Below are 12,962 nucleotides of genomic sequence, written 5' to 3'. Positions count from 1 at the left end.
AGAGAGCAATGAGTGGCGGGCGGGTGGGGCCTTGGGGAGGGGGCAGAGTGGGAGCGGGGAGAGGTGTAGTGAGAGTGGAGCCTTGGGAAGCAGGGGGAACGAGGATGGGGTTTTGGGGGAGGGAAGAGGCAGAGCGAGGATGGGGCCTTGTGGGAAGGGGCAGAATGGGGGTGGAGCTTCACGGCAGAGCACAGGTGGAAACTTTCCCCTCAGGGAAAACTTTAAGTCAGTGCCTATGTGGGAAAGGAGCCTGAACAGAGGAATATAGACATACCTAATATGTCAAACCACCCCTGAACCTAGGGTGACCAGATGTCCCGATTTTATAGGGACAGTCCCGACTTTTGGGTCTTTTTCTTATATAGGCTCCTATTACCCCCCACCCCCATTCCAATTTTTCACATTTGCTGTCTGGTCACCCTACCTGAACCCTACCTCATCTGTACAACTCCACAGCAGGCTGGGATCCCCCCTGAACATACCAACAACAAGAAAAAGTCAAGGTAAGAAAGCTGCCCCTTCCTTCCACTTCAGCCATAGATAAATCCAACCCTCTATGTTGTTAATCTGATTCATGGTCCAGTGTCAGACTCTGGGTGGATAGGAGGACGGGGCTTTTGGCTGTGGATTCTAACCATCCTCTTCCTCAATCAATTATCATCATCTGTCAGTCATCACATGCTGAGGAAACTAAGAATCATCCAAAGACTGATGAGCTCATAAATAACAATTATTCAGAGTTGCTTGAAGTATAATTATGGGCAGAAAATTGACTCTGCAAAGGTGGCACCTTCTTACTCAGCAAATCTGTTCCCTGTGAGAATTCAGAGTTCCATCTGCTGACAAAAAATGTTTTTACTGCTTTTTACTCTTGTTAGATCTTCAGAGCCAACACAGTTACGACAGAGTAAGCTAGATTCTATTCTGGTTCGTGCATTATCAACAGACTTGTTAACTAAGTTCCAGTTGAAGTTTCTTTTTAGTAGTGCTGATGCCTGAAGCAAAATGGACTTCATTTTGACTTTTACATCTCAATTTATCTCTAAAGAGTTGGCCTGGAGAAAAATGTCTTTTTATTAGTAAGTTGATTCATCAGGGTCTGATGTCACTGAGAAATAATAAGCATGTAGCTCCATGATGGCATTTCCACGGCATCAGTTTTCAGATTATAATCACAAAGCTAGTGTGTAGGAAAAACTGTGGGTACAAATTTTGCAAGTACAAACGACATCTCCAAAAGGGAGCCCGGACTTCTGCAAACGTAGGTCAAAATATCGAACACTGTGGTGACAAGCACAGCCCAAAAGATTCCCATCCCAAACAATAGCTCTATATTTTCCCTGCAATCACACCTTCAGGCACAGGAGTGACTGGAGAGGAGCCTTTACCATCCTATACATGGCATATGTTTGAATGGTGGTAAATATACGTACCCTCTTTAATCACTTCTGGAGATGCTTTTTAGCTTTTTCCACTTCTCCTGCTTAGATCCATAGCTGGATCAGCATCTCTTTTGGCCAAACAGCATGGAGTATCATTAACAGTGACTCCACATCCTGCCTTTGCCTTAATGGAAGCCACCCACTGGGGCTGGGATGGGAAAATGTAGACTTAAGAATAACCTGTATTAAAGGAAAGAAGAGCAGGTGCCTATGTTTAGCTGCCTGAGACTTCTATCACCGGACTAAATCAATCAGTCATAATGTAATTGAGCTTTATCTAATTACACTCTTTGTATAATGTGAGCACGTGGCAAATTCCATGGTAAGTAAAGGGTGTTGAGCTGCCCTGCGGTGGCTCACAAGCATGAGTAGCAACCTTAGGGCAGGAAACAGGGCACAAACTCCAAATTGGTTGTGATTTCTATACTTAGATTTCACCAACCAGTTATCAAGTGTGGACTCCTCACGCACTATAACAGCCTTACTATGGAGTCACAGACAGTCCCCTTGGGTACTCTGACCTAACTTGTAAGCTTGCCTTTGTGATAGATGGTCCCTTATGCCAAAAATCACAACAATACTCAGGTTACTGCCAATCCTAAAGGACCAGTCACTTACCCCAGTCCAGTTGCACTTTAGATCTTATGCCAAAGACAACATTTGTAGCCAATCCTATAATAAACTAACTAACGCTTTATTAACTAAGAAAAAGAAATGTGAGTTATTTACAAGGTTAAAGCAGGTAAACATATATGCACAAATGAGTTCCAGTCTTAAGTTTTAAAAGGTAATAGAAGCTTCTATAATAAGCAAGTTCTATGCGTCCTTTAGGACTAACCCAGGCCAAGCACTGGGGATCTTTTGCCTTATGCTTAGTAAACCTTGCCCCCCCAAGTCCAAGATACAGTTTCTTCTTGTTAGGAAGTTTTATCCCCTTCCCCTCCCCACCCCCCAATGTTCAGGCTGATGGGATGAGTTCACGCAAGTTCATGAATCTCCTCTTCATGGAGGTGGGAAGAAATGCATTTAATAAAGACTTTGTTCTTTGATGTATCACAATGGCTCATTTGGTTTCAATGGGCCTTCTTGGTGGGCAGGGCCTAACCCCTTCTGTAAGAAGCCAGTATGTTACATTAATGTTTCTTTCCAGTTTGATGGCTCACACAATTACAGAGGATTACAATGCAAACATTTAATATACTTTATAATCTGAGGTACAGATGTTATCAGTGACATTAATACATGCAGCATCCTACAAGCATTTCATAAATTCTAAACTCTAACCACATTTTTATAACTCTAATATCTATTTTAACAATACTGACACACAGGTGAGCCAGCCTGGTCTCCAGCTATGTATTTGTCAGTCTTCACTTGAGTCCTATGGGCCTTGGCATGAGCTAGCAACTGGTCTGCCAGCGTCACGAACAACTCTTGTAATTCACTCTACAAGTTTGCTGTGTAAGTATATGTATTTTACATATGGCTATGGGCAGTTACATAAAGAAACCTTATAGTCCTGTTAGAATAACCAGTACTGTGAAATCAGTAAAGTTAAAAATGAAAGTTGTCGTAAAAGAGAGAGACTTCTTGGAATCTCACACGAACAGGCCTGGATTCAAACCAGCCCTTCACCTCACACCTCCACTTGGACTAAGACAGAGGACTAGGACCAGCTGAGTGGCATGGTACTGTAATAGTATAATGAGATGGGCTATAGAACACTTTGGCTCAGAACTCTGCTTCCCCAATCCACTGAAAACCAGAGATGTTGTGCTGATGACACATTTGATCTGTGAAAGAGGCCTGTGTATTGGACTGCTCCAGTGGCACAACACCTGCTATCTGATCCTCAATAGCAGAGAGTGGGTACAGCATGGAATTATTAATATCCTCCACCCACTATAGCACAGAAATTAATGCACAGAAACAAAGCTACTATGGGCTTGGCTACACTTGCAAGTTAGAGCGCATTAAAGCAGCCCCAGGCGCCCTAACTCACAACACTGGCAAGGCACTTAGAGCGCCTGGACTCTGCAGCTGGCGCGCTCCTAGTAATCCACCTCCACGAGAAGCATAATGCCTGCTGCGCCTCGGCTGAAAGCGTCAGTGTGAACGAGGTGTTGCATTACTGTGCTTTGATCGGCCTCCAGAAACGTCCCATAATCCCCTGAAGTCAAGTGGCCATTCTTGTCATTGTTTTGAACTCTGCTGTAGGAAAGCAGATATGCCCTTTCAAAGCTCCATTTCTGACAGCTGGCTGCTTATCTGCTCTGGGACAAAGCAAGCCATTACTGTGGAACGTTGCTGTTGAGAGTGTGAGAGAGAGAGAGGCGGGGGGGAGGAGGGCTGCTGCTGTCTGAACTTACAAGACAGCATGCTGACATGCTCTCAGCCTCCCCAAAACCCCACTCTCTCTCCCCCTACATACACACAACACACTCCCTGTCACACTCCACCCCCTCCTCCATTTGAAAAGCACGTTGCAGCCACTTGCATTCTGGGATAGCTACCACAGTGCACTGCTCTCTGTGGCGTTGCAAGAGCTCCTAATGTGGCCACGCCAGTGCGCTTGAATTGTACAGTGTGAACACACGGCAGCGCTTTCCCTACTGCGCTCTCCGAGGGCTGATTTAACTCCCAGCGCTCTACATCTGCAAGTATAGCCATGCCGTATGTTACAAATAAAAGCATTAATGTGAGTGTTGATGACTCTGAAGATCCTTTGGCATACGAAATTCTGGATGCCTTTCCAGGCCCAGGCACAGCACATTGAAAGGTCCATAGTTTTCTAATTTCAGTAAAAGGAATTTTAAAGCAATTAGCCTGAGTTCTTGCTAATGTCCCCACACACTCTGTGCAGGCCTCCCCTGGCCCTTCTGCATAGCAGTGCTGTAAGGACGCATTCTGTTCACTTTGAAAGACTGCATAGGAGCTATAAATAACAGCTCAGTTCACAGGGATCTTATTTATTGTTGTAAGGCTGATAACACTCCCAAAGCTCTTAATTAGTGTAGAAATCTGACTAAAAGTTCTAGAAGATTCAGGACACTGTTTAGAAGATCAGACTTTTCCCTCTACATGTGGGCCAGAGCCTCGGCTGGTGTAAATAGCTGTATGTCCATTGAGGTCAATGAAACTATGACAATTTACACCCACTGAGCATGTGGCCCATATATTTTTATTGAAAAGCAGTAAATATTTCACTGGTATCCCTGCTAATAATTATGGTTTGGTCTGGGCTACAAAACCAGGCCCTCTTTTTATATATATAAGTGGTATCTCCTGATATACTTCCACAACTCTCTTACTGGAGAAATCCTGCATTTTCGCCCTCTTCTGCCCTGCACCCCAGCGCTGTCCCTTGACTCAGCTCCCTCATGAGTTGTTCTTATGGATGCTGCTATTCTGTCCTAGGCCATTTTCATGCCGCAGCAGAAGCATAGTGATGAAGGGCATGAAGAGAAGGAAGTTACTGGCATTGCACTTATGATTTTTTTCTGCTTTCAAACTCACTCCTACTTTTGTTCACAAGAAATACCAGCACTGGTGCACAATCTCTAGTGCCAGATCCAGATTGCAATCCAGTGCAATCTCCGGATGACTTCAGAATGGGTTGTCCCTCCACATAATCAGGAAATGAAAACAATGAGGAGTCCAGCGGCACCTTAAAGACTAACAGATTTATTTGGGCATAAACTTTCATGGATTAAAAAACCCACTTCTTCAGATGCATGTCTCCATGGAGCTGAAGAAGTGGGTATTTTACCCACGAAAGCTTATGCCCGAATAAATCTGTTAGTCTTTAAGGTGCCACCGGACTCCTCGTTATTTTTGTGGATACAGACTAACATGGCTACGCCTCTGATACTAGGAAAGGAAAGAAATCCAGATGGGGACCTGAGAGAAGAATGCTGCTACTTTACTTGCTCTGGTTGGATTTTGTCTTTTATGGTGGCAGTGACTTTAGGTCACCATTATCAGCCACAAATAGTTTGGGACTGAGCCTCACAGCAAGATTTAATAATATGTCTGACCATCATCCCCTACAATGGCTGCTGCTTCTTAAAGGCACAAACAACATGATGCAATGATTATGGTAGCACTGGCTTCTAATAGCCTCTGTCTGACTTACTTCCTGCTCTCTTTTTGAATAGGTAGAAAGTTAATGATGCCCTTTCTTATATTCTTTATCTTATTTAATCCTCAATCTCAAAAACAGCAACCCCTCACATACACGCATACTGCCCCCAAAATCTTTCCCTCGTTCCTGGCAAAAGATGGTAAATAATTCTTGCATAACCTTCAACTTTTGAACCTATTCACTCTGTTGATTTGCTTGTGTCATTTTAAGTTGGGCTTTGTCTAGACTAAATCAGAAGCCTTAATAGACTTGAGAAGAATGCAATTTAGATCCAGTAGAAAGTGCCATATCCCAGTCCTTGTGTGGTCCTGTTGTGTTTGATTTAGTTTTATTGGCTTTTAGAAGGTTAACACATAAGCTGCCATAATCTATCACTATCAAAGTGTGGGCTGACTGAGAGTTAGGGTAGTGAAAATAAAGAGCATTGCTGTTGCTAGCTAAACAGCATCTTACTCAGTGAGGAATCTGGGGTTGAGGCCCAGACAATAACAAGCAGTAGAAGTAGGAATAGGCCAAGTGGTGCTGTCTGGAACCTTCTTCTCTTCTCTAGTCTGCCCTGATAATTTTGGAAAAAGATCAAATAAGGAGAACCTTCCCATACACCTCAACTTGGTCATGCTCCTTCTTCCCAGATTACTCCTCAACATACTGTCAGTTTCTTCCCAATACACCATCCTTAGAGCCATCTAGCTCACCTCCCCCCCACCAAAATCTCTAACATGCTAACAATTCCAGGAGACCATCACCTAGCCACACAAGCTGCACCTCCAACATACCACAGCAAAATGTTTAGGATGCCTCATTCTTACTTCTCATTCCTGAAGGCTGAATGACACGATCCACACTGCAGGCTGCTGGAGTAAGCAGACCAGACTCTATCCAAATGATATATGGGGCAGATTTAACTTAGTTGCAGAGTTGGATGAAAAACAGGACATCATTTTGGGGAAATTGTTCCTGATTATTTTCTCCTTTCTCTTAAATTGAAGTTTGACATTTTTTTTACCAGCTCCCTGGCTAATCAAAAACAAGATGAAATGTTTTTAAAAACTGTCATTGAAATTTTTTTATTTGAAATTTCAGTGAAAAATTTCATCCAAATTGTGATTTACAAAAATTTTTGTCGAGCTGGACTCAGTTGTCTTCAACAGACCTACACTACATTTTCAAAAGCAACAGAGAGTCCTGTGACACCTTTAAGACTAACAGATGTGGGAAGGTGCTACAGGACTCTCTGTTGCTTTTTACAGATCCAGACTAATACGGCTACCCCTCTGATACTAAATTTTCACTGGGCTAACCAAGATCAGAACAATCTGTCCCAGCCAGTATAACTCCCATGGCAGCGTCTGATCTAAATTAAATAATGTTGTAAACTGTTTGTGAGTTACAAGTTGGTCATAAAATGGGTGCAGATGGTAAAGTAGTTTAACTTGCACTGATTTGATATTGAGACGGCGTGCAAATGGAATGAAACACCCACAGCCAGGAGGCAGAATGGGGTGTAGCAAGCAGTAACAGGAGGGTGCAAAATGAAGTGTGGTAGGGTAGGGTTGCTTCATCTTACATACTCTTTCCAGTTCCAGTTGTACTCTTTCCCCATTCTTTTGCCTCAGGGTAAAGGCAAGACTCACATTGAACAAGAAATCTTGTTGAATAAAGAAATTTTCTATCCTGCTTTGTAATGTCTGTTGACTATTTTGAAAAGCAACTCATCTGTAATCTACAGAGCAGCCGCAGAAAACAAAACCCCAGGCATAATCTGTTTTCATAGATGCTCTGTCCAGCAACAACTATTCATTGAAAATTAGGAATTAGTTTGTATTCCTATCAGTACTGAGACAATCAAGCCACAGACCTTATGATCAATATATTTACCTAGCCATCTTAACTGAAGATATATATGGCAACATGTGTGTGCCTTCCATGTTGTACAAACCTAAAATTCTGATAATATTATGTTACCACATTTCCTTGGATGACGGTGTCACGTGTAGCATGCCTGTGATTATTTGCTAGGGGAAAGAAGCAGAAGCCACGCCTCTCTCTACTTATGTTCTTAAAATATTTAAATGCAGGTGTCAGCTTGGAGCTAGCTTAATTTAATATCCAAAAGAGAAGCTGCTCAAAGGACATACCCAAGTCTGCAATGTAAGTAGCCAACTAAAATGTGTATACATTTTATTACCATTATTACGAGGCTTTTGTATCTGGATTTTACATTACACAGTGATATATGGCCACAATTTTCAGCAGTAACTGACTTTGAATGCCTCACTCCTTGGGTACCCAACTTCAAAACATCTAAAAGGGTACGATTTTCACAGTATGCTGAGCACCTACCTGCTTGATCAAAATCATCCACCTTTGAAATGTCTCAAGTTGAGCATCCAAAAACGGAGGCACCCAAAATCACTAGTCATTTTTGACAAATTAGGCTATCTATAATTTGTGTGTATTTAGTGTGTTCATATACTTGTGTGTGTATTTCTCGCTACACATATACGTGTGTGTGTGCATGCATTTCTATGTATGTTTATGTGTATATGCATATATTGCTTGCAGTTGCTAGGATCATCTAGGTATATGTCATCAAATACATTTTCTGCCATTGCAAAGACCTCAGGCCTGGGTCCTTCCTGTTCCCTGCCTGTGGCACACAATAGTTTAGCATCCTGAGGGCTGTAATACTTTAGTCTAATCCAGTTTATTGGGCTCAATACAAGGGTAACTGCATGGGGTTTAGTGGCCAGTGATATTCAGGAGGACAGACTAGGTGATCTCATGTGCCCTTCTTTCCTTAAACTCTCTAATTCTGTGTGTGTGTGTGTGTGTGTGTGTGTGTGTGTGTGTAATGCACACACACCTTGTCATATAATATAAGTTTCCAGTTCATGCGGGGGGGAGGGGTTATACATACAATTTCAGTTGCTACAAGCACTGTACAAAAAACATATTTTTTTAAATTTATCCTTGAGACCAGCCAATTTGAGCCAAAGGTCAATACAGGGCTGATCCTGCACCAATGAAGTTCATGGGAGTTTTGCCATTGGTGTCAATAAACACAAGATCAAGCCTAAAATACCTGTTCCCTCTTCTTTTATTGTACATGTTTGCAGGTTCTGTTCTTGTCAGTTGTTTTACATCTTCTGCAAGAAAGTCCTGAAGATGCTGCTGAGTACAAGTCAGATTGTGTTGTATGTTTAACCTGTTATTAATTACGTGTTCATTACAGTAACGGCAGGTGCTCCATCTGCTCTTGTGATGTCAGCAGACTCAAGTGTTCGTTGTTTTCTGCGGGCACAATCACACACTGTCGTTTTTCTCTGTTATATTTTGTTATGTATCACTACTATTAACATTGTCAAGGCAATTTCAGGTAAAATATAGCATTCAAAATATGCCTGCAGTTTTTCACTGTTCTATGGGTCAGTGAGTCCCACATTGTTCAGACACTCCACTGTGTCTCTACTATACCAGTGTTTTAATTTCTGGAAAGTGGAACACAACTGATTTATTAGTGAGTGGTCCCGGTGACATTACACATATAAAAATAATGTTATTGAAACAACTATTTTAAAAAAAAAGCGTACATTTGCAATATAGGGCTAGATCCCCAGCCCTGCTCAGATGGTGCTGTGAGGCTGTGATACCGTCTTAAATGGTCCCCTATGATTGGGAGAATCTGTGCATGATGTAATGCTGGCATATGCACGGCTCATGGAGCTGGCTGGATGAGCCAAGGGAAGCAGGTTGTACTGTCTTAAAGGATGGTATAGGATGCAAGGTCTTTCTGAGTGCCTGGGAGCTGCAGTAAGGGATTGGAACTCCTCAGGCGTAGTATAGAGAGACAGGAGGGTATTAGTTTCCTGATATAAGATGAAAAAGCCTAAATCATCTTGTTTACTTTTGAAAAATCTTCTTTAGACTGATAACTTTTTGCTTCTTTCCAGGCCACATGGAGTTCATTTCCTACTAAATTACTCATCTCTGAAAACAAGGGACCATAAGGTCATCTTTCACACGTAGATAGTGTCATGAACACAGATCTCTGCCACAACTGAGCTCAGGTAACGTTATCAGATTTTGAGTGTGGGAGTCATGTTCTGTGGGCAGTTTAATTGAATTTGTTGTTGTAATTTCTGGTAGGGGTGCCACTTTATAGATAGATAGATAGATAGACACAAATACATCCTTACAAAATACACTTTGCATTTTGTAAGGATGTATTTGTATCAATCTAAATTGATCTACCATTGATATTTGTCCCAAACGCTCACTGAGGTTGTGATTTATTATAATCCACCTGCTACATTTTTGATACCTGTCCTTGCGCTTGTAAATCTGTGCTTGCTATTATGAATGTGTCTGGTGTGAAGTGGAAAAGTCACACACTGGACTCTTGGGTCACAGGGGCTATTTGAATGTTAATAGCATTCCAGATGGCCCAGTCACAACCATGAAGGTAAGGTAAACACAGCCATTAAAAGATAATAGTCCCAAGGAGGGAGGGGGAAGGTTAACCAGGGATCGTTAACCTGAGTCATTCAGGATGTTCCTGCAACTTCAGGTGCCCAGTCACAGTTAGCATTTCAGTTCATCGGGCTTCCGAATACTCACCAGGAAAGGGGCTGGAGAGGAAATGGCGTACTCTCTTCAGTCAGGAGTAATCTTCCTCACAGGGTGAGGAGATGCTATAAAACAGCTCTCCAGGGAGAGAGGGTCCATTTTGGGACAGGCAAGCTGGCTGGAAGGGAAGAGGAAGGTTCTAACTGGAAATGCAGCCTGCCCTGAGGTTGGGTCCTGAGCATGATCTCTTCCACGGGTAACTCATATTTAATACTGCCGAATGGCTTGCATGGCTTTGCTGTGATTAAAGGGTAGGTCTGGTTTGAAGGAGCTTTCTCTACTGCCCACCTCAGATGTTTCATATTTAACTTCTTTTTATTTTGGTTCTTCATCTCCTGTACTTCTTTAAAATAAGTGTTGCTTTGGTTGCATATGATATGAATCGGCTCTGACTGTTTTATAGTGGGGGTATGACTAGATGGGGCTACATCCTCAGCTGGCATAAATCAGCATGCCTCCATCGAAGTCAGTGTTGCTACACAGATTTGTGCAGTACCAGCTGAGGATCTGGACTGTAATATCCTCAGAGAATCAAGGACAAAGGAAAGAAGTGAGTTACTGGTCATATGGGAGAGAGAAATGGTGGCTTCAATTTATGAAGGATGTCAGAGAGGCTTCTGTGCGTACAGTGTGGGTAGGGTGACCAGATGTCCCGATTTTATAGGGACAGTCCCAATTTCTAGGTCTTTTTCTTATATAGGCTCCTATTACTCCCCACCCCCTGTCCCGATTTTTCACACTTGCTGTCTGGTCACCCTGAGTGTGGGCACTAACTGGACAAAAGAACTTGTAGCTAACTTGGTACCATCACAGCTGTCAATGGCATGTCCACTCATTGAACAAAGGTAGAATACAGCGCTCGTTTGCCTCTCACTTAGTATTATTATTAATAATCATATATTACTTTTAGTACAGTAACACCTACCAACCCCAATCACAGATTAGGGCCCCTTTGTGCTAGATATTGTACTCACACGTTGCACACTTGTGTAATGCCACTGATTGCAATAGAGTTGATTCTGATTCACAGTACTGTAAAAAGAGAATCCCCTCCATGGAGTCTTCTGTTTTCTTTACCAATGTAATAGCCAATACATTAACCCCTTGATTTTTGCATGAACCCCTTGCTGATTTTATGGGAAGTTCAGTGCATGGAAGAATGGTAGATTGTGGTCAGTATATACCTAGTGTGGTTATTACTTGTTTTGACTTGGGTGGGAAACTAATCTAAAATGTGTTCATATCAGTGTCAATTTAGAGCTGTCCTTGAGGAAGCCAAAAACATGAACTAGGCTTCTTACAGTTGCTTTCTTTATTTCCAGAGTGGAATCGTAAAATGGCTTTCAACCACTCAGAAACAAACTCTGTCCTGCGGAATTTTCTCGAGATGTACGTGGAAGAGAGGAAAAGTGTTAGGCTCAATAATTTCACCAGCCCGGCCTTGAAGGAGCAAGAGGAGATAACAGCCTCTTTTTTTATCCTTATCATCGTTGGCTTTTTTGGCTTCCTCCTTTTCTCCCTGATGATCAGCAATATTGTTTCCAACAAGCCTGAAAACTACATTGACTATCTCTATTCTGGGAAGTTTAACAACCAGGGAAATGAGAGAGGACTTCAGAGAAAAGAAAGCAAAGACACGTCAGTAACGATTAGCGACAAAGTGATGGTGGACCCCAACAACACTAGGGAATGGCAAAAAACTGACAGCAATAACAATGAGCCTGAGACACCAAGCCAAGAAGCAGTTCTGAGAAACATATGAAAGAGCATTGATGGACCGTCTTTAAAGAAGGAACAGGAATCAAAAGGTGATTTTATTGTTCACAAAAGTGAGATACTGGTAGCACTGGCTAGTGCCAGGACATTGCACAGACCGGTATGGTGCAAGCTTCCCACACGCAGCTGTGAAAGCACCTCCTCAATCCTGATGTGCAACACAATGCCCTTGTGATGCCAGCGCTGGGCCTGTACAGAAGTGACTGGAAATCAAGTGCAAACTTGTGTGACTCTTTTATAGTCTCTTTTCTAATGTGTTTTTATAATGCGTCTCTCAAAAGAACGAAATGCCTCCCTCCTTATGCTCCTGTCTTGTCCCTGCATGCGCTAGTGGTTTTTCTAGCTGTGTTGGCATTATTATTATTATTCGTTATTTATTTATTTGTTTAGCACCAACCATTTCTTCGTGGCTGTATGCTATACAAAAATAAAGACCAGCTACAGTCTCTAGCAAATGGTGCTATGTCTAAGGCAGAACTGCCATAGATCCACAGGGTCTGGTCTGTGCCCCCGCCTGTAACCAGGGTGCCACTTCGAATTGAGGCCTCTAATGTGCCAGGCCCAGGGACCTACACAGTTCGACTAGGGCAGGCCTATCGTCTCCACGGCTCTGAGACTAGTTCTTCAGCAACAGCGATCCCTGATTCTCTCTCGGTGACTCCCTGCAGCAAATCCAGATGAACCAGACTCCTGTGGGAGGCTTGTACTGTACCCCTTCAGGGTGCAATGCTCTCAGGGAGTATTTGCAGTGACACCAGGGAGCCTTCTCAAAACAAGGTAGCAGGTTATTAGTCACCTGGCATACAGCATCTGAAAGTCCTTAGGTTAGCAAACAGAGGCAGAGATTAAGCCATAGTCCATTCTGGCCAAGCCAGTGACATAAGCCAGCCAAGCTGTAATAAAATCCATCTCCTGCTCCCTCACTCCACCTCTTTTTCCTTAGGCTTTGTCTACACTGGCACTTCATCGGC

The sequence above is a fragment of the Malaclemys terrapin genome, chromosome 1 (genome assembly GCF_027887155.1).
Source record: "Malaclemys terrapin pileata isolate rMalTer1 chromosome 1, rMalTer1.hap1, whole genome shotgun sequence".
Taxonomy (NCBI): Eukaryota; Metazoa; Chordata; order Testudines; family Emydidae; genus Malaclemys; species Malaclemys terrapin.
The sequence above is the reverse complement of the archived record's forward strand: the minus strand, read 5'-3'. Positions refer to the sequence as shown.